Source organism: Antechinus flavipes, chromosome 1, assembly GCF_016432865.1.
Source record: "Antechinus flavipes isolate AdamAnt ecotype Samford, QLD, Australia chromosome 1, AdamAnt_v2, whole genome shotgun sequence".
Taxonomy (NCBI): Eukaryota; Metazoa; Chordata; class Mammalia; order Dasyuromorphia; family Dasyuridae; genus Antechinus; species Antechinus flavipes.
In genome coordinates, this window is record NC_067398.1 from 618,607,363 (window position 1) to 618,630,336 (window position 22,974).

At 35.2% G+C, this 22,974-nt stretch overlaps 1 long non-coding RNA gene across 1 annotated transcript in view; it reads left to right on the forward strand.

The window, feature by feature from the left end:
- Nucleotides 1-1,009, forward strand: part of LOC127544448 (uncharacterized) — a 70,283-nt gene extending 69,274 nt beyond the window's left edge. The window contains exon 2 of the long non-coding RNA XR_007949446.1: nucleotides 822-1,009. This is a non-coding gene — a long non-coding RNA (uncharacterized LOC127544448). The remainder of the gene's footprint in view (nucleotides 1-821) is intronic.
- Nucleotides 1,010-22,974: the final 21,965 nt, after the last annotated feature.

Here is a 22,974-nt window from a genome sequence, read left to right on the forward strand (position 1 = left end):
ATATAAAATAGGTACGCAAATCAAACATAATAAATCACAACGGAATTTACTTTAAAACAGTTCTTTGATATACATATAATTTATCATTTATAAAAAATGAAAGCAAATTTGCATACTAATGAGATGGATACATTTATTTATTTTTATATGAACAATTGAATATTGGCAGAATATTTGATACCTTTTACTGTTGCCAAATTTGTCACAACCCACCATATTCAGTTATGTGATCCCACATGTGGTCTTGGTCTACAATTTAAGAAACATTGCTCTACAATTAGGAACTATGTCCAAAGGGCTATCAAACTGTCATACCCTTTGATCCAGCAGGTTCTCTATTGGGTTTGTATCCCCAAGAGATCATAAAAGAGGGAAAAGGATCCATATGTGCAAAATTGTTTCTAGAAGCCCTTTTGTAGTGACAAGGAATTGGAAATTGAGTGGATGCTCATGTGGTAGGGAATGGTGAATAAGTTATGGTATATGAATGTAATAGAATGTTTTTTTTATAAGAAAGGATGAGCAGGCTGATTTTAGAAAAGTCTGGCAAGATTTACATGAACTGATGTTAAGTGAAGCGAACAGAACCAAGAGAACAAGATTATGTGATGATCAACTGTGATGGGTTTGACGTTTTTCTATGATGAGGTGATTAAAGGCATTCCCAAAAGTCTTGTAATGGAAAGTGCCATCTACACCCATAGAGAGAACTATGGAGACTAAATGTGAATTAATTTTTTCTCATCTTTTTTGTTGTTGTTTGCGTGTTTTTATTTCTTTCTCATGTTTTTTCCCCATTTGATCTTATTTTTCTTGTGCAGCATGACAAATATGGAAATATGTTTAGAAGAATTACACATGTTTAACCTATATTGGATTACTTGCTATCTTGAGGAGGGAAGAGCAGAGGAGAGAGGGAGAAAAAATTGGAACACAGAGTTTTGCCGAGATGAATGTTGAAAACCATCTTTTTTATATATTTGGAAAAATAAAATGTTATTAAAAAGAAGCTTTGTTCTAGTGTTTCTGCTTTATAATGAGATGATTCTCATAATATTCAATACATAAACATATATCTTTTTTGGTGAGATCTTACAAATATATTTATATGTAAACTGGTGTTGTTTTAGCATGATCTAATCACTTGGCAAGTGAGTCAAGGTGACTAAGATTTTTTTAGGTTATTTTAGTCCCCTTGATATAACAATGAACATATCTATTAAGTTTATATATGAAAGGTAGAGTTAGCTAATGAATTGAAAACCAGCCTTCAAGTAAGGAAGACAGAGATTCAAGATTACCTCTGAGATATGAGTTTCATGAACTCTTTGTTATTTATTAACATTTATTAATGCTTACTATATACTAGGCACAGTGCAAAGCAATGGGAATATGAATACAAGCAAAAAGAAAGAAAATCTCTGTTCTCAAAGAGTTTACATTCTAAGAGGAGAACACAATATAAAAAAGAGGCTAAAAAGTTCTATATAGGGTGGGGGTAAGTATATGTAAGAGAGGGAGAATTAAAGTATCTGGCATGAATTAATGGTAGAAAAATCCTGTGGAGATTACTTAGCAGAGAGGGATGGAGACATTGGCCTGGGCTTCCTCCTTAAATTGGAGGTTCTAACAGTAACTAGTCAATTAAAAGATGAGGCCTCAGGGATGTAGGATACTGTCAATTTGGAGAAGTGAAGTGAGCTTCCAGGGTGGAGAGTTTTCTACAATCCAGTAGAGAAGATCTTGTGGAATTAAGTCAGAAGTAAGCCTCTGAATTATTAAGTCTCTTTCTTCATCTCCTAGTTTTCCCAGGCAACTATGTTTCGAACAAGAGGTCACCCTACATTAATAGAGGGAATTTCCTCATTGGGAATTTCATAATCTATGAAATAATAAATCCAGTTTCTTCTTCTTCCTCCTCCTCCTCTTTCTCCTCTTTTCTCTTCCCCCTCCTTTTTCTCTTCCTTCTCCCTCTTCTGCTCCTCCTTCCCTTCCTCCTCCTCCCTCTCTCCCTTTTCCTCTTCTCCCTCCCCAACAACTACAACAATCCTCACTGGTGTTATCATTCTTAGGGTCCATTATACATTTTTTTTAAGATCAATTATTTGTTCAAATATATCAGGATTGGACTTTTTCAATTATATTTTTCCCTATTTTTTCCCAATTTCTAGCTTTTTACTAATCTTTACATTGCTTTATCAATGTGGTAGACTAACAGTGGTTTTAGATAGTCATTTTGGGATAACTCCTATAATGATAATAAGCCTTTTTCTGTCAAGATACTGTCAGCTACGTTTAGTTGTGATGTTATTTGCTACTCACCTTGCCTATCATATACCATTTTTTCTTATAGAAAATATAATAGAATAAAGCCAAAAGGGTCTTATATATTCAATAAGTCTCTGAAGTTTTTCCACATGGTCATATTTTATGTTTTCTATGATTTGTTAAGTACCTAGATTGTAAGGATCCTGTCTTTTTGATCATCCATTTGGTCTTCTGGGCATATCATAAGTATTTAATAAATAGTTCTTGATTTGATTTAAATATAATGATGACTAAATCTGAAGATTTAAATTTGGATTCTGAAAGCAACCTGCTGTGTGATCTATACACTGTCTTTCTGGTCATTTGTTTTATTATTTATTTAAAAAAAACAGAATTGTAAATCATTATGTTAGAGAAACACTGCTCTGCTCCATTTCTCCATGGGGATGTGACAAAGAATAGTTAATAAACTTGATAGCAAAACATTTTACACATTGAAAATGTTCCCCCAAAGATTAATAATCAATGACTTGTCCAGGACTAAGGATGTAACTGGTGTTCTGGACACCAAGATGATTCACCCTCCCATCTTGGGCATGGTATATTAAAATGCATGATCTCATCACATTGAGAAAAAGAACTAATTATTTTATAAAAGCTTTTGGCTGTGCATTGGAATAAGTAGTTCAAACAGGAGAGATAAACCACAAGCTGCGCTTTTCAAAAGGCCTAATAGAGTCTCAGAAGAGGTCTAAACATCTAAGAAATTAACATCTCTATTGTCCTTCACTATAAATTCTGAAAGGTTTTTTACTGGGGGGGAAGGGGTTGTTTCTCTTTTCTTTTGGAAATGTTCTAAAATCATGTGAAAGATGGTAGTTGAAGGCAAGGAAAGAGGACACAGTGAAACCATTCATAGATGTTTCTGAAGTTTTACATCAAAGTTAACTAACTTCCTCTGGGCTTTATTTCTTTTTAGTTTATTATATTTACAATTCTAAAAGCACCATAAAGCTCCTCAAGAGATATCCTAAAGCTTAAATAATGTAAGAGTTCTGTGGTCTGTTCATGTGCTTTATTATAAGAGTAGGAGCTTAGGGGCCAGGAGTTGGTGTGTTACAGTAGAATGAGCACAGAAAGGATCAAGACTGGAGTTAGAGCTATGACTTTACAATTAATTCTCTTTGTAATTTTGACCAAGTTAGTTCACCTCAGGTCTCCATGACCTCATCTATATGTAATGAGTGGCCTGTGGCTCATTATCCCAGAACAAGGCTTCCCCCTCAATGCTATAGAGGTTCCTTCAGGGTCTCTCTTCTCTAATGTTATCAGCTCAGACCCCCCCATAGGTTAAACTGTTTTCACCACCAGCCACCAGTGATTGATTAGCATCCTGGATTTACTTAAACATTTAATATTAATTAGTTTTTACAAAGGGGTTTTACTTTGATGATCTAGCAAGAAAAAAAATGGCATAAACATTTCTCTCCTACATGTCAGAAAACACAAACACTTGCATTATCCTACTAATCAATAAAGCTACATATATAGGAGCCAGTTATACAATGGCTCCAAGGTCTTTCCAAAGCACTTGCATTACATTTATCACAGCTCTTTCAGAAATGGGTTCCCAGAACTTCAACTTCTTCCATATGTTCCTTTTTGGGATGCAGTGGGGGGTTTGGCAAGTATTTGAAGAGTTGGAATCACTAAGGAGACCATTCTAGGAGAATGAAGGTAAGGGATAAGTAATAAGGCCTCCATGTGGGTGGGAAAATGAAGAGACCTTCTTGACTAGTGAAAAATGAGAAGAGATTTGGTTGGAGTCATGAAAGTTGTGTAGAGAGTTGCCATTCTGGAGAGCAATTTGGAACTATACTCAAAAAGTTATCAAACTGTGCATACCCTTTGCTCCAGCAGTGTTACTACTGGGCTTATATCCCAAAGAGATCTTAAAGAAAGGAAAGGCACCTATATGTGCAAAAATGTTTGTGGCAGCCCTTTGCATGTGGTTAGAAACTGGAAATTGAATGGATGCCCATCAATTGGAGAATGGCTGAGTAAATTGTGGTATATGAATGTTATGGAAAATTATTGTTATGTAAGAAATGACCAGCAGGATGAATACAGAGAGGCTTGGAGAGACTTACATGAATTGATGCTAAGGAAATCAGCAGAACCAGGAGATTATTATACATTTCAACAACAATACTATATGTTGATCAATTCTGATGGACGTGGCTCTCTTCAACAAAGAGAGGATCCAAATTACTTCCAATTGATCAGTAATGAACAGAACCAGCTACACTCAGCGAAAGAACTCTGGGAGATGAGTGTGGAATCCAACATAGCATTTCCACTCTTTCTGTTATTGTTTGCTTGCATTATTGTTTTTCTTCTCAGGTTATTTTTACCTTCTTTCTAAATCCAATTTTTCTTGTACAGTACGATAAATGTATAAATATATATATATATATATTGTATTTAACATATACTTTAACATATTTAACATGTATGGGGCTACCTGCCATCTAGGGGAGGGAGTGGAAGGAAGGAGGAGAAAAGTTGAAACAGAAGTTTTTGCAAGGGTCAATGTTGAAAAATTACCCATGCATATGTTTTGTCAATAAAAAACTATAAAAAAAAATAGAGGACATTAGAGGCAGGTAAATTATGTTAATTGATAAGTAAGTTGTACAAAACAAAATGTGTCTCCTGGCAAATAGAGCTCATATAAAGGGGAAATCATATATGCCATAGAATTTTTAGATAAAATATTAATACATGTAAAAGAAAAAAAGAAAAAAGAAAGTAGAGGGTTCCTATAGACTCCAGGAAGCCTTCATTAGTTCTCAATCATTCATAAAAAAAGTGAAGGTAATAAATCAGTAAACATTTGTTAAGTACTTACTATGTGCCACGCACTGTGCTAAACACTGGGGTTGCCAAAAAAAACAAGGGCAAAAAATATTCCCTGCCTTCGAAGAGCTTACAAGCTAATGAAATAGACAATGTACAAACAAATATATACAAAGCAACTATATATGTAGGATAAACAGGAAAACACTAGAATTAAGAGAAGTTGGGAAAGACTTCCTGTAGAAGATAGAATTTTAATTTGGACTTAAAGAAATTCAGGAAGGTCAGAAGTTGAACAGAAGAGGGAGAAAATTCTGAGCCTGGAGGATAACCAGAGCAAATGCCTGAAGATGAGAGATTGAGAATCTTGTTTGTAAAATAGCCAGGAGGCCAGTGTTACTGGATCAAAGAGCATGAGTTCTGGTGCAAATTATAAAAAGACTGAAAAATTAGGAAAGTGTTATGTTATGAAGGTCTTTGAATGGCAAACGAGCATTTTGCATTTGTTCCTGGAGATAAAGGAAACCACTAGAATATATTGAGTGTGTGTGTGTGTGTGTGTGTGTGTGTGTGTGTGTGTGTGAGAGAGAGAGAGAGAGAGAGACAGAGACAGACAGAGAGAAAGAGAGACAGAGAGACAGAGAGACAGAGACAGAGAGAGAGACAGAGAGAGGAAAGAAGGAGATAGAGAGAGAGACAGAGAGACAGAGAGAGAGACAGACACAGAGAGAGAGAGACAGAGAGAAGAAAGAGGGAGATAAAGAGAGTGATAGAGAGACAGAGAGACAGAGAGAGAGAGACAGAGAGACAGAGAGACAGAGAGAGAGACAGAGAGAGGAAAGAGGGAGATAGATAGAGAGAGAGAGACAGAGAGAGGAAAGAGGGAGATAGATAGATAGATAGAGAGAGACACAGAGAGGAAAGAGGGAGATAGATAGAGAGAGAGACAGAGAGACAGAGAGAGAGAGAAAGAGAGAGAGAGACAGAGAGAGAGAAAGAGAGACAGAGAGAGAGAAGAAAGAAAGAGAGAGAGAGAGAGAGAGAGAGAGAGAGAGAGAGAGAGAGAGAGAGAGAGAGAGAGAGAGAGAGATGGGGTGGGGGGGAATGGACCTGTACTTTAGGAAAATCACTTTATTGTTTGATTTGAGAATATAATGAAGTGAGAAGAGATTTGAGTAGCTATTGCATTAATCCAGGCTTGAGGTGATAAGAGTATGTACTAGCATGGTGATAGTATCAGAGAAGAGAAAGGGGTATCTTAAAGAGATGTTGCACAGGTGAAATAAACAGGCCTTGGTAACAATTTGGATAGGAGGTGAAAGATTCTCTTTTGGAAAAATTGAGTTTTGGATGTCTAATGAACATCCTGTTGGAGATGTCTGAAAGGCAGCTGGAGATATGAGATTGGAGGTCAGCAGAAAGATTGAGAAAGGAAAAGTCCATTCTACATAGAGATGGTAATTATATCCATGGGAATTGATGATAGATAGAGAAGAGGACAGCCCCACTTAGAGGATATGCTTTGGAAGAGGATCCAGCAAAAGAGACAGAGAATGATAGGAGGAGAATCAGAAGAGATGGTATCCTGAAAATCTAGACAGAAGAGAGTGTCAAAGAGGAGAGAGTCATCAATAGTGTCTACAGAGGAGCTGAAGAGAACAAAGATTAAGGAAAGGGCATTGGATTTGGCCATTAAGATATCATTAGTAACTTTAAAGAGAATATAAGTAGAAGATAAATAATAATATATTAATAAGTAATTAAAATAGCTAGTGCAGTAATCCAGACTTGAAGTGATAAGGGTCTGTACTAGCATGGTGATAATATCAGAGAACAGAAGGGGTTTTCTTAGAGAGATAAAGGAATAATTAATGAATAATTAATATTAATAAGTAATAGTAAGTAGACGATAAATAGATTCTTTGCCTTGGGAGATCAGGGCACAAGAATAAGAATCAAAGACTATGACTTGAAAGTCCCTCTTAAAGTTCATCCTTCCCAAATTATGAATTTACAAAATTCCCTTACAGTTTTTGCAGGTCAAAAATGTTGAAGTATTTGTTATTTCCTGAGCCACTAATTTTTTGACATAGTCTTTTTTGAATCTTCTGATCACTAATACACATTTGTTTCTTATACTCAGTGAAATCTGTGTCCTCATAACTGTCATATGTTCCTCACAATTCTGTCTTCTGGGGCCAAATAGAAGAAATCTATTTTCTTCTGTACAAAATTTCAATATTTGAAAACAGCTGTTATGTTCCACTCCAAGTCTTCTCCAGACTAAACAATAACAGCTCTTTCAATCAATTTCCATACAATATTGCATTGTGTACTTTCTTCAACTTTGGTACTCACATCTGTCTCATCAGTTCCTTCTGCCCTGAAACCCTTTGATTGGAAGTTAGAGAGAAAAGTTCTCCTAACGCCTCCATTTAATGAAGGTGGCCAAGTTCCTTTGGAATTCTGCAGCAGGTATTTTTTTCTCTAGTACCTTCCTTTTGTGTGTTTTATTCCCCTATTAGATTATAAACTCTTTGAGAAATGCAATTCAAGACAACTCAGAGGTACCATTTCATACTTTTCAGATTGACCAAGATGAAAGGGAAAAAAACAAAAAACTAATGTTGATTGTTGGAAGGGATGTAGGAAAACTGGGATGCTAATGCATTGTTGATAGAGTTATGTAATGATCCAACCATTCTGGTGAGCAATTAGGAACTATGTCCATAGATCTATAAAACTATGCATATACCCTTTGATTCAGCAGTGTCTCTACTGGGTCTGTATCTTAAAGAGATCATAAAAGAGGGGAAAAGACTCACATGTGCAAAAATGTCTATAGCAGTCCTTTTTGTAGTGGCAGGGAACTGGAAATTGAATGGATGCTCATCAGAATATGGATTTGCTAAATAAGTTATAGTATATGAATTTAATGGAATATTATTGTTCTTTAAGAAATGACAAACAGGCTGGTTTCAGAAAAGCCTGGAAAGACTTACATGAACTGATGCTAAGTGAAGTGAGTAGAAACAAGAAAACATTGTGCACAGTAACAACAAAATTTTGTGATGATCAACTGTGATGGACTTAGCTCTTTTCAAGCATGAGGTGATTCAAAACAATTCTAATAGACTTGTGATGGAAAGTACCATCTACATCCACAGAGAGAATTATGGAAACTGAATGTGGATCAAAATATAGTATTTTCACCTTCTTTTTGGTTATTGTTCTTTGATAGTTTTTTCCCTTTATGTTTTTTCCCTTTTGATTTGATTTGTGTGTTTGTGTGTGTGCAGCATAACAAATATGGAAATATTCTTAGAAGAATTGTACATGTTTAAACTATGTTGGATTTTTTTTTGTCTTGAGGAGAAAAGGAAAGAAGGAGAAGGAAAAAATTTGGAAGGCAAAGTTTTGTAAAGATAAATGTTGAAAACTGTCTTTGCATGTATTTGAAAATAAAATACTATTAAAAAGATTGTAAGCCTCTTGAGGTTAGAGACTGTCTTTCTTTTTTGTACTTGTAATCTCAATAGTTAGCATAGTGACTAGGATATAGTCACTTAATAAGTGTTTATTGACTGCTTTCCTCTTGTATGCTTTTATTGGTCATTTTCCTCTTCAGTTCATAAATGTCCCTTAATTGAACACAGTACTCTAAAGGTTGTCTAACGAGGAGAATCTATAATAATAAAATAACTTTTCTTGACATTCTATTTCTTTTAATGGAACTTAAGGTTGCATTACTTTTTTTTTTTTTTTTTTTTTGGCTGCTATTATCTTACAGCTGATTGAAGTTCAATTTTAGAGGAGCAGCTAATCTGTACCTGCAGCAGGAGATGTATGGAGCTGAAACGATCACTTGCAGTTTTGAAGTAGAAACGGACAAAAACATGCCAGCATTGCTGAGTGCTGACATTTGTAAGTTGCCTGATAGTCTGCTTTAAAGTGCAGGGAGTCTCAGCTTGCTTGAATTGTAATTTAGGACTATAAAGTGCAAACAAGGCCAGCTGTTTGCTTTCTCTCCTTGCTCAAGCCCACAGCTGCTCCTGTCAGGGATCTTGGGGGCTTGGTGAGGGTTACAGCTGGAGCGGAGATGTTTCCATCTGTATGACTGCAGGTGGTTATATAATTAACCACGCACACAGACTCAGTGCTGTAAAGAGAAGTCTAGTAGCCACTCCATCAATACAGTACATCTGCTCAGTGCAGTGATGAGCTGGAAATGAGCCTGGAAATGAGAACTTAAAAATAAAATAAATCCTAAGTTTCTTAGCACCCGAGGCTTCTTCTCTTAGCAGAAGCACCAATGGAGCACCAATTAAATTATTGAAAAAAGGTTTAGAATGCATACTTGGATTTCTCTCTCTCATCCATACACACTGTGAGCCTCATCTCTGTGACTGTGAAAAGCCTCACTGTGTTTAGGGGTGCACAAGGCATGAGGAGGGAAGAACAATTTCTACTTATAGATCCTTCTTATAATCTCAAGTCTTCAGGACTTCTAGCCCTGCCTTAAAGGTTTAATGTTAAGAATGGGGTGGAGTGGAGATACTACTTACTTCTTGCGTTTAACAAAAAAGGGATTTAAAAGACTCTTTCTTAGGACTAGACTGATCAGTAAATGGTGTGGTCATCATTCAGGTTATTAGTTCTATTCTATCTACTCAAAATATCAAACATAAGGGACATTTTAGAACTCATTATCTTCACCTCCTCTAAGCCCTCATTTTTTTTTCCCCTGAACTTCACTATTGCTGCCATAAAGGTCTTATCATCCTCTCAGGTACCCAGGTTTGACAATTTGATATCCACACAGCCACTCTGTTACCAAATCTCCTTTTCATCTTCTTAACATCCCTCTTGTGCATCTTTTTTTTTCCTACTCACAAATCTGCACTAGAAATTAGGTTTATTTTATGCCTAGACAATCTTCTAAATGATTTCTAAATGACCTCTCTCAACATTCCATTCCATCCTCAGAGACCCAGTTGCTCTTCCCCTTATTCTCAGCTAAGCTAAATATGTGAAGAAGGTTGTCCAGTAGAAAGAATACTGGCAGTGAAGGGAGGAAGATGTTAAATCAAATCTAGCCTCAGACACTTATCAGCTTTATGACCCTGGAGAAATCATTTCACTTCATTATTCATAAATTCATAAAATGAAGATGACAATGGCATCTACCTTTCAAGGTTGTTATGAGGATAAAGTGAGATATTGTTTGCAAAGAATTTTGTAAATTTTTTAAATACTATATAAAAACTAGTTATTGTTATAACTATGAATTCTAATTCCCACTCCATAATTCCATTCTTATTCTTTCAGATCACAGGAACATATTGGTTAGGTTTTATTCCAAGGCAGTATGGAAAGATAGCTATAATAGGGTTACAAATAATAATTTTAAAATCATCTCATTTTTATACATACCTGTTAAAAGTCACATTCATTTCTGAATATATTCCTTTCTTTTTCCTTGCGTAATGAACTATTTTTGCATTGAGGATTTTTTTTTTAAAAAGAGGGGAAAAAGTAATTCAACAAAATTAGATAATGTAACAATCATATCTGATAACATATGTTCAGTCCATATCCATAGTTTCCCATGTCCTTACCTCCCCACCCCAGGGATGAAAAGAAGGAGATACATTTTCTCATTTCTTCTCTGTGAGGCAGAGTTGAACATTTTAAACATGCAGTCTTCATTTTTCTAGTCCCTTCAGAGGCTGTTCCTTTTCCATGTTCATTTTTTATAGTTTTATTGTTTCTTGGTTCTACTTCTTTTTTAATCCATTAATATAATTCTTCATGTTTCCCTAAAGTCTTCTTAGTCCTCATTTTTGTGGAGCAGTGATATTTCATTATATTAATGTAAAATAGTTTGTTTAGCCATTCCCCAACCAATGGGTACTTTGTTTCCAGTTCTTTTAAGCTTATAATTCATTGAAAGTTCATATGAAGATTCTATCCAGCTTAGCTATTAATTAGTTTAGTCTTAAACTATAGTTCTCTCTCTTTTTTTAAAACTATAGTTCTCTTAGCTCCATCCACCATGATCTTCTCTAGGATTGGAACTCATATTTCTGGGCTGCTCCTTCAAAACTCTAGGAAAGAGAGTCCCATTTTCTAGCTTACAATATTCGTTTAACATGGCCTAGGTTCATTTATCTTGGTACACTAGGCAGAACCCCTATCATGTTGCAATTCCAGGCTCAGTTTCAGTCAAACAGGAGATCTCTTTATAAATATGTTTTTTGATCATTGAGTCACATTCCCCTGCTAACTATATATCTTCTCTATTTTCCTGGCAGTGAAGATGTATAATTATGATGGAATATCATTGTTCTATGGGAAATGATGAGCAGGTTGTTCTGAAAAGTTTACTCATATAAGTGGGGCAGGGAGTAGTGTTAAAATAACTATGACATACAAATTAAGAATATACCATCATCATGGAGGAAGAACCAAGATGATGGAGTAAAAGCAGGGACTCACTAAACTTTCCCCACAAACCACTCCAATTTCTTTTAAATAATGACTTTAAACAAATTTAAGAGCATCAGAACACACACACACACAAAATGGAGTAGAACGTTTTCCAGTTGAAGAAGTTAGAAAGTCGGCAGGAAAGGTCTGTGGCACTAGGATGGGAATTCAGTGAGTAGCTCCATTGCAATCTGTATCACTGCAGCCATGGCCTGGGCCCCAGCTCCAGCCCACTACCAGCATCAGCAAAGCAGGAATGGACTTTGGGCCTCTGAATTAGTGGCAGTACTTGAGGGATTTAGACCTCTCAGCCCAGAGACACCAAAGATGATTTGGAAGGTTATAAGGAAAGATTTGTGAAGAGGTTAAGAAGGCCTTGGGAAACTAGCAAACCAGAAGTGGGCATAAGCAGGTGGAGGTAGCGGCAGCTTCAAGAGGCTTCATCTCATGGGAAGTCTCCTTATTAGCAGTGAGGAAGGACTCTGTTGCCTTAGCATACTTGAACTTATAGCTACAGTTCAGTAGAGACACTGCTCACAGTTCCAGAGCAAAAAAGAGAGCTTGTGATTGGGTCTGTAGAAGGATCTTTGAAAACAGCTTGGGGCAGTGCACCCTCTGTCCTGGAAACTGAATCCTAACAGCTGAGTAATAGGCTGAGAAAATGAGCAGACAACAGAAAAAGATTCTGACAATATAAAATTACTATGATAAGAAAGAAAATCAAAATACACACTCAGAAGAAGATAACAAAGTCAAAACTCCTACATTCAAAGTCTTCAAGAAAAACAAGAATTGGTCTCAGGCCATGGAAAAGCTCAAAAGGAACTTGGAGAATCAAATAAGAAATAAAGAGGATCAAAGGGTATGAACAGACAATTTTTAGATGAAGAAATTGAAACTATTTCTAGCCATATGAAAAGATGCTTCAAGTCATTATTAATCAGAGAAATGCAAATTCAACAACTCCAAGATACCACTACATAGCTGTCAGATTGGCTAGGATGATAGGGAAAGATAATGAGGAATATTGGAGGAGATGTGGGAAAACAAGGACACTAATATACTGTTGATGGAATTGTGAATACATCCAGCTGTTCTGGAGAGCAATTTGGAACTATGCTCAAAAAGTTATCAAACTGTGCATACCCTTTGATCCAGCAGTGTTACTTATGGGCTTATATCCCAAAGAGATACTAAAGAAGGGAAAGGGACCTGTATGTGCCAAAATGTTTGTGGCAGCCCTGTTTGTAGTGGCTAGAAGCTGGAAAATGAATGGATGCCCATCAATTGGAGAATGGCTGAGTAAATTGTGGTATATGAATGTTATGGAATATTATTGTTCTGTAAGAAATGACCAGCAGGATGAATACAGAGAGGCTTGGAGAGACTTACATGAACTGATGCTAAGTGAAATGAGCAGAACCAGGAGATCATTATATACTTCAACAACGATACTGTATGAGGATGTATTCTGATGGAAGTGGATTTCTTTGACAAAGATATCTTTGACAAAATCATTTTATCTATAATGTGAATTGAATGTGAATGGGATAATATCTTAAAAATAAAATTAAGAGGTGAGAAAGGAATGTTCTGGGAAAATAAGAAAGGGAGAGGTGGAAGGGCATAAATTATCTGCCATAAAAGAGGTAAGAAAAACCTTTTAGAGTAGAGGAGAAGAGGGAGAAATGAGGGGCAGAAAGTGGACCTTACTCTCATCAGAATTGTCTGAAAGAGGAAATAACATATCCACTAAATGTGGGTATAGAAATCTATTTTATTCTGCAAGAAAGTAGGAAGGGAATGGGACATGGGAAGGGGGAGATTGATAGAAGAGAGGGCATATTAGGGCAGGGAGTGGTCAGTAGCAAAACACTTTTGAAGAGGAACAGTTGAAATGTGAGAGAGAATAGAATAAATGGGGGCAAATATAGTCAGCAATAGTAATTGTAAAAAAATAATTTTGAAGCAAATTTCTTTGATGAAAGCTTCATTTCTCAAATATATAAGGAAATGAATTAAATTTATAAAGTAAAAAGTAAATAAGAGGCATTTCCCAATTGATAAATAATCAAAAAATAAGAATTATATCCAAAGAGTTATAAAACCATGCCTATCCTTTGATCCAACAATATCACTACTAGACATGAATCTCAAAGGAGATTAAAAAAAAGGAAAAGGACCTATATGTACAAAAATATTTATAGTAGCTCTCTTCTCAGGAAAAAAAAAACAATTGAAAATTGAGGGGATGCTCATCAATTAAGGAATGACAATAAATTGTGATGTATAATTATGATGGAATATCATTGTTCTATGGGAAATGATGAGCAGGTTGTTCTCAGAAAAACCTGGAGATTCCTCCATGGGGAGGGGGAATAGCATATGACTTTTCCAGGTAGATTAGAATCAAAGGTCATGGGAGTTAAGAAGGTGAGGATAGCTGAGGCTGGGGTGTTCAATGGAGATAGATGTTGGAATGGAGAAGACTTTAAGCCAGGTACTGAACTCAGTGAGGAAGGGGAGAGTAATCTCACCATCCATAGATAAAATCTACAAGGATCTGAACAGGGTGAAATGAATTTTAAAGGAGAAAGATATAGTTTGTCAAGCAATGTTAGCAGGTGGTAGAGGGTCAGTGGAGATGATGAAGGATGTATGCCAAATTTTCCTTCTAGTCTCATTCATCTGAGATCATGAGAGAGGGGGAGGGAACAGAATAAGCAATTGTATATTACCTACTCTGTGTCAGACACTGTTAGGCAGTTTTTTTTTATTACAAGTATTATCTCATTTGATTTTCACAAAAAACCCTGCAAGGTAGGTGCTATTATTTTTTCAGAATTTATGAAATTTAGGTAAATAGAAATTAATTACCTGACTATGGTCAACAAGCAGTCACAAACAGGGGCAGGATTTGAATTCAGGTTCTTTGACTCAAAATCTAGTGATCTTTCCAATGCCCTGCAACAGAGAAAGGTTGTAAGGACCTCATGGAAGAGAAAGCAGAGTGAGATAGTATCTGGGAGGGGGATTGGGTTGAGTTTACTTTGGAGGGCAGTAATCAGTCATCTTTGCTACTACAACTTTTAGCTGATCCTGTGCACCAGATGAAGCATGGGTCCCCAGGACAGGCAGCTAAGTGAGAATGTTGTATAGTTTCCATTCCCTTCATTTGTGGAAAAGTGCCTGAAGAGAGGATCTAAGGAAAATAGGACCCTAAAAACTAGCAGCCAGGGACAAAGTGGAAGAGTGAGCCAATGGGGGTGGCTAGAAGGGATTAGGTTACAGGAAATATTCACCACAGGATTTTGCCTTCAGTGGCCTATTCCCAGTCATACTAAGATACCTTTGTCTCTAGATGCAATTAAGGTAACATCATCTTCAAAAAGTATTATTTGGATAAAACTTGTGCTCTCTAGGTAATCTTTCTATATGAATTCCATGTAAAATATCTTGCATGATGCTGGTAAATATACTAGATGAATGTCTTCCTGTTTTATTCCTCATTTGTTTGTGCTAGTCAGCTGATCACTGAACAAATACATTTCTATTATCATATTTGTTGTGGAATCTTTTATGAGTTTAATATATACATGAGAAACTTTTCAATAAAAAGGTACTAAGGCAGTATTTTATATCTACTGTGTCAAAATCATTAATATGTAGTAGAAACATGCTTTATGCCTCTTCATTATTTATATAACTTTTAAGGCATGGTTTGTTGTAGAAAATTACTTCCTGAAGTACCCTCTTCACATGTTTTATCAATGTTATTATTGATGTGTTTATAGACCATTTATTCAATCATTGGATAATTCAGCAAGCATTTATTAATCAATCAATGAATGAATCAACAAGCATTTACTAAGCATCTACTATGTTTTAGATGCTAGGGATATACAAAGATGCTAGGGATAGAACATTAAAAATTAGACAGTTCCTATCCTTAAGGGCTTCACTCTATCATGTATGTGTAGAGTGGGGGAGAATATAGTCACCTATGCACATATACAAAATAGATAAAAGGTTTCATATGGAAAGGAGTGCTTGAGCTGAGTTTTGAAGGAAACAATATTTTAAGAGGAAAAGCTGAGGAAGGAGTGCATTCTGGGCTTGTGAGACAAGAAAGACAGAGGGAGAAGAGGTATAATGTTCTGTTTGAGGAATAACAAAAAGGCCAGTCTGGCTGGACCATGTAGGATAGAATAGTGTCAAGAAGATAGATTGGGACAAGTCTATAAAGAGTTTGCATTTGATCTTAAAAGCAATAGTGAAGTATTAAAGTTTACTGAATGGAAGAGTGACATGGACAGACTTGCATTTTAGGAAAATGACTTTGGCAGCTACTTGGAAGATTGATTGGCGTAGAGTGAGACTCAGGGCAGGATGATCAAGTAGAGGGTTATTGCAATGTTCAGGGAAGAGTGATGAAGATCTAAAAAAAAGGTGGTGACTATTAATAGGGAGAAAGAAATTGCTATAAGATTTACCATTAACTGCCAATTATGTGCAAGGCAATATATTAGGCAGTGGATTTGGGATAAGTTATAGAAATGGGACCTCTGATTTTATTGATGTGAGGAACTTCTGTATGAGAAAACTCCTACTACCAAAGTAAATGCCTGAGTCTTCTCTATGTACACCTATACCTATACCCACACCCACACCCACATCCAAACACATAAGATATATGCTAGACCTGGATTCAAGAGGATTCATCTTTCTGAGCCCAAACTAGTTGCAGATGCCTCTTAGCTATGTGACATTGTGCAAGTCACTTAACCCTATTTTCCTCAGTTTCCTTATTTGTAAAAAAAAAAAAAGCACTCCCATGTCTTTGTTCAGAAAATTCCAGATGGTGTCACAAAGAGTTGGACAAATTGAAAATGACTGATCATAGACATTAATCTGTACAAAAGGATCACTGGGAACAACATATTGACTTAGTTTTAAAATACATTAAAAATAAAAAAACCCAATATTTAGAGTTAATGAAATCATTGTTAAGTAATGCCAGAAGTGAGATTTTAATTTTGGTTTTGAAGTTGACTCTCTATCAATCAAAGTCCACACCATGGTACAAAGACAAAAATGAAACTTTGGACCCTGATCTCAGGTAGTTTCCATTCTAAGGGGAAAAATAACAGACATATAAATACATAAATTCAAAAATGAAAATAAAACCAATATAGGGTAATCTTGGGGGTGAGAAAAACAGGAAAGTTGATATTTGAGTTAGGTGTCAAAGGAAAGCAAGAATTACAAGAGGTAGAATTGAGGAAGCAACACATTCTAGGTATAGGTAAGAGATCTTTCTTAAAAAGATTTTATAGGACTCAGAAAATCACTTTTATATACCAGTAGCTATTAATGTCTTAATAGTCACTCATTGTTCTTTTTTCTTTTCTCCACTTCCCCTTTAAAGAAAAACCAAAAAACTATCTCCTAAACTTTTATCATTTGGAATGAATGAAAAATGCAAAAAAAAATAGTATGTGAAATAGAACATAACAAATGCATCAGGAAGATGAAAATTAGTCCTTTTAGGGGCCAAGGAAGCAAGAATTACTTTCATTTGAGAAAGATCAAGGGTGACTTCATGAGGGGGCTTATAATTAAATTGAACCTTCTATGGAGAGGGACTTTATCTATGATTTCATTGGAATAGGAAACATTCTCTTCCAATACAAGATTGGAAGATTTTCTGTACAACTTACAGTTTTTGAAAGTATATAGAGCTACAAGCCTATATATTCCTGAGCTGGGACTTGAACCAAGACCTTTTTGGCTTTGAACCTAGTTCTCTCTCTCCACTATGACCCACTCTGCCTTTTAAAGCACAAGCCTTGTAAGACATGGAGAATTTCAACAGGTAGAGAGGCTAGGGACTGGGATCTTGTCATGAACTGAAGTGTAGAAGGACAAAGCATAGAATATATTTGGGGATGTCAATTAGTCCAGTTTGCTGAGTACATAGTAGGAATGAGATTATGGAAGACTAGAAATATAGGATGGAGCCAGTTTAAATAACTAGTTTGAATCCTTTGGTTTTTATTGTGTTGGTAATAAGGAAACAGTTGTTTTTGAGCAGGGAATAATATTAACAGGGACAGTGGTAGGGACTGAAATTGTGAGGAAACTCGCTCTATCAGATCCTGCTAGTCCTCATCAGCAATTTGAAGTGTTAGTGTTTCATATTATTTGCCTGAGGACATAGAGCTAGTATATGTCAGAAATTAGTCTTGAAACCAGGTCTTTCTGGATTCAAGATTATCTCTCTATATACTATGAAACACTGTCTCAAAATCTTATCAAAATGGTGCATTAACAATCATGACTTATACTCTAGAATTTGAAAAGTTCATTCTTCAAGATGACTCCTTGACATTTTCTTGTCATAAGTAAATACTGACATCTCCATTTTAGGGGAGAATAAACAAAGTCTTTGAGAGTAAGTTACCAATCTGTTATCCCTCAGCTAATAAATCTCTGAGGTTGAATTCAAAGTCAGTTTTCCTGCCTTCAAATCCAGTGCTCTTGCCACTAGGCTGTGACTAGCAAGTTTAGTCTGGCAATAGAGGCTCAGAGGGGTTAAAGCAGGCTCTTACTTTTTTTTTTTTACGACCCATTGACATTTTGCTAAAGCTTTGGGGAACAGATGCTAGAAGCAAAGGTTTAAATGCAGGATGTGGGGACAACAAATACAGGATCAGGGGCTAGGATTTCTGCTGCTAAATGCACTCCTTTCCCTACCACACCAGAAATCTTGATAAATAGTAGATTGTAACATGGCAAAGAGTGTGTATAGGCAACTGACAGGTTTAGACAAGTAGGGCTGGGAGGGGGTAAGTAGTGTGAGGATGTCTGCCTGCTTGCTGGGATACTGATCTTAAAGATCTGCTTGCAGATTTTCATCAATTAGTTTTGAAGGTATTATCTAAATCTCCACTTGCTAGTTTGTGGATTCTTTCTGCATCTTGGGTATCTCATTTCAGGTCTCATGAGCAATTCTGTCATCTTGTAACATAAGCAAAGGTGACAGCAGCAATAAAGCGCTACATCTTAGTCAGGATGAAATGTAAACTAATACAAGTTGCCTGCATGATAACAGAGCTTGATATTAAGTGACAACTAAATTATTGATCACCTCTCCAAAACTCCCTTGAATCAAATATTAATATAGCAATATTGTGTGTGTGGCCAGAATTCTTTATGAATTATTCCATCACTTAACAATTCTACTTTGTAATTTACTTGGCATCAGCTGAATTGTGCGTGTTCCTGAAACGGGGTTGGAGTAGATGGAATATTTTAATATTAACCATTATGTGATACTTGTGTCCATAGAATCAAAGTTTTAAAGCTAGAAAGGATATTAGTTGAGTCCAACCCCTTCCTTTTACAGATGAATAAAGTGAGACTAAGAAATTAAAAGACTTGTCAGAGTCAAACACTTTCTTCAAGCTAGTTAATGCCTGAGGTTAGATTTGAATTCAGGTCTTCCTGACTAATCTCAGTGCTCTATCCAGTATACCATCCAGTTGCCTCTAAACTCTTATTAGACTTACTCTGAACTAATAGCAGAAAAACAATAATTGATTTTTCTGGCTTAAATCTTTATATGAACTTGGGCAAGTCATTTAATTTTTCCTCAATAATTTCCCTATTTGTAAAATAAGGATAATATCTTTATAAAGCAGTATCTATTCTTGTTAGAGTTAGTTGGAGGGATGTATTGAAATATTAAAAGATATACATATATATATGTATGTGTGTATACATAACTTAATTCAATTAGAGGAAGGAATAAGCATTTATTAAGACACTAAAATATGCCAGGCACTTTGCTAAGCCCTGGAGATACAAAGATAAGCAAAGGATAATTCAGTTTCTCAAGGAGCTCACAGTCTACAGGAAGAGACAACATGTGAACAGCTATGTACAAACAAGGAATAGACAGGATAAATTGGATATGATCAACAAAAGAAAGACATAAGCATTAAGGGCATCTGGAAAGTTTTCTTGTACAAAATAATATCTTATTTTAAAAAATTAATTAATTTTATTTTCGATTTATAGAATAAAACAATTATTTCCTTAACATGGCATAATAAAAATGTTGATTGCACATTAAACTGAGAATTTATGATATACCACTTTGTTTTCTTTTTTCTTTTAAATAGTTTTTAATATAAAATATATGTAAACATAGTTAACGTTCACCCTTGCAAAATCTTGTGCTCCAGATTTTTCTCCCTCTCTTTCTTCCACCCTTTCCACAAGAGTTGGCAATGTATAATTCTTCTATACATATTTCCACAATTATCATGTTGCACAAGAAAAATCAGATAAAAAAAGAGAAAAAATAAAAAGCAAGCAAATAACATCAAAAAAGTGAAAATACTATGTTGTGATCCACATTAAGTCCCAACAATTCTCTTTCTGGATGCATATGGCTCTCTCCAGCACAAGTCTATTGGAATTGGCCTGAATCATCTCATTATTGAAAAAAGTCACATCCATCAGAATTTATCATCATATAATCTTGTTGCTGTGTACAATGTTCTCTTCATTCTACTAACTTTACTTAGCATCAGTTCATATGAGTTTCTCCAGGCCTTTCTGAAATCATCCTGCTGATTATTTCTTATAGAACAATAACATTCATATACCATAACCTATTCAGCCATTTCCTAAATGATGAACATCCACTCAGTTTTCAATTCCTTGCCACTACACAAAGAACTGATTTTTGTACAACTTTCTATTCTTTTTATATATATAATAAAATTATGATGTGAATTTCTTATTTTTCCCTTTTTCTGACCTAGAGGTGATTTCCATTAAATACAAATATTATACAGATATGAAAATCATTCTATACATACTCCCATTTATTAGTTTTTTCTCTGAATGCAGATTTCATCTTCCTTCATATTTCTTTTACAGTTAACTTACATATTTATAATAGTCAAAATTAGTTATTCACTTTATTTCTTAAAACAATATTGCTGTTACTATATGTGATGTTCTCTTGATTCTACTTTTTTAATTCTTCATTATATCATGCAATCTTTCCATGCTTTTCTAAAGTTCATTGAGTTCATCATTTCTTATAGTACAGTATCATTTCATCACAATCATATGCCACAATTTGTTTAGCCATTCCTGAATGGATAGGGATCCCCACAATATATTCAGCTGATTTTTATTAGGATCTTGAGGGAAGGTAGAGAAGCCAGAAGATTGAAATAAGGAGAGATAACATGATTCAAATATTCCAAAGCATAGAGATGAGTTTGGAAATGAAAAGATCACATCTTGCCTCACCCCAAATCACATTTATAGAGTACAACCTCTAGGAAGTGAGGATGACCATTGAAACAATGAGACATAAGAGATGAGATATTTTTTCCCCAAAACTTAGAAGCCTTCTTTGGATCCTCGGTCTCTGTAAGCTATTCAAGGTATTGCCACTCTGACAAGTTGATGTGACATTGGAGGTAGCTACCCAGATAGCTGGTAAAATTCCAACTTGATATTTAGACTCAAAAAACCATAATGTGCTTCCTCTACTTTATAATATTTAGACTCCTAGAAGCTTCTACTAGATATAAAGAATGCCCTTCAGTAAACCTTATTAGGATACATATTAAGTGTATGTGAGTGAACTTGATTTTCCTCTGCTGCTGATGCTACTTACTTTCCATAAAATCATTCATTTACAGAGCACTTACTACCAAATGGTTGGAAAAATGGGCAAAGGAGGCTGACTACTTCTTTTTCTAGTTATATCTCTCATCCCCAAAATTAAATGAATTCACTAGGCAGGAAAAGTGGATGACTTATTTAAAAACTATCCATGCTTCTGAGAGAAAATAATACAAAGAATTTGCCCTACTGATGATAGGTCAATAACAGCATCCTCGGATATTAAGTATGTCTGTTTAAAATGGTACCTGATTTAAAAAAAATAAATGATAGTGTTTATACTCAAAGAGTTTTATGCATAGCTAAACATATTTTTGAATTTTCCCTAGGAAGTACCATTAGATTCAGCTGATGAACTGCATGAAAAAAATCATGCTCATTTCTTTATAAACTATTTTTGCATTTGGACAAAAACAGGATTCTCTAGTTTTGCTATATAGTTTAGTCACCAGAATTGGTTTTAAATGACTTTTGAGTTGTTTCTTTAAAACAATTCCATTTCCAAAGGAAAATATTTCATAGATTAGATTAGATTAGAACCAGTAGAGAACTTAGAAATTATTTAGGGCAAACTCATAATTTCACAGATAAAAACAGAAGCATCCAGATGTAAGAACCTTGCCCAAGATCATATAGGATCAAAGTGACAGAAGTGGAGGTTGAAATTGGTTATTTTGATGTTAAATGCAATGTTCTTTCAAGCATATCATATACTGCTAACACTATTCAAAAAAATAAATGAAGAATGAATGTATGAAGGAAATTCATGAAGTCCTAAAATGTTTTGTGCAAGAGTGACTTTACTGAAATATATATATTTCCAAAGTGACCATAAGATTGATGAATAAGTTTGGTTATATTTATTTAAGTCATTAATCTTCCTTTATGCCAGTTTTGCCAACATTATTCATATTTGAAGATGATATCATGAACAGTAATTTTGCTGGAGTGTCTCATAAACCTCAATACATACATAAAGAAAGTATCCCAGGATTTTATTTCCTACAATGTTTAGGGGCAAGATCACTCAGAAGAAATTGTTCATAATACATCATTACAATGCATCTCTACAATGCTTGGTCTAGGTATGAATTTGCAGTTTGGTGACATCACTAGGCAAGGACTCTGATAGCTGAGCATATTAAGAAGAGAGATTTGAAAAATGGAATCATATAGAGATTTATCAAGAAGGCATGAAAATTGCATCAAAGACAGAAGAAGCTGTTTGATATCTTGGAAGGACAAACTGTGGTCAAGGTATTGGGAGATAATTTGGATATAGAGAAGGAAGTAAGCAAGACATGGCAAGATAAGTAAGAAAAGTTAAGTGCAACAGTTAGACTAAGCAAATGGATAGGAAAGTGGTAGAAAAAATTGTTGAAATGAATAGTGAGTTCATGTAAGGCTTTTGGGAAGATGGTTATTTATGGCTATGATTGTAGATTTATTAATAGAAAGGGAAAAGAATTTGAATTATGTTGTCTCTGAAGTATTTTAACTACGTGCTTATAGTTGAGATAGAAACACCTATAAGTGGTCTCAAGAAACAAGGCTAAAAATCTCAACTATTAAAGAAAGTAGAAATTGTTAAATGATTTGAATTATGTGTGATATTTTCATTCTATCACAGACAAGTAACTATTA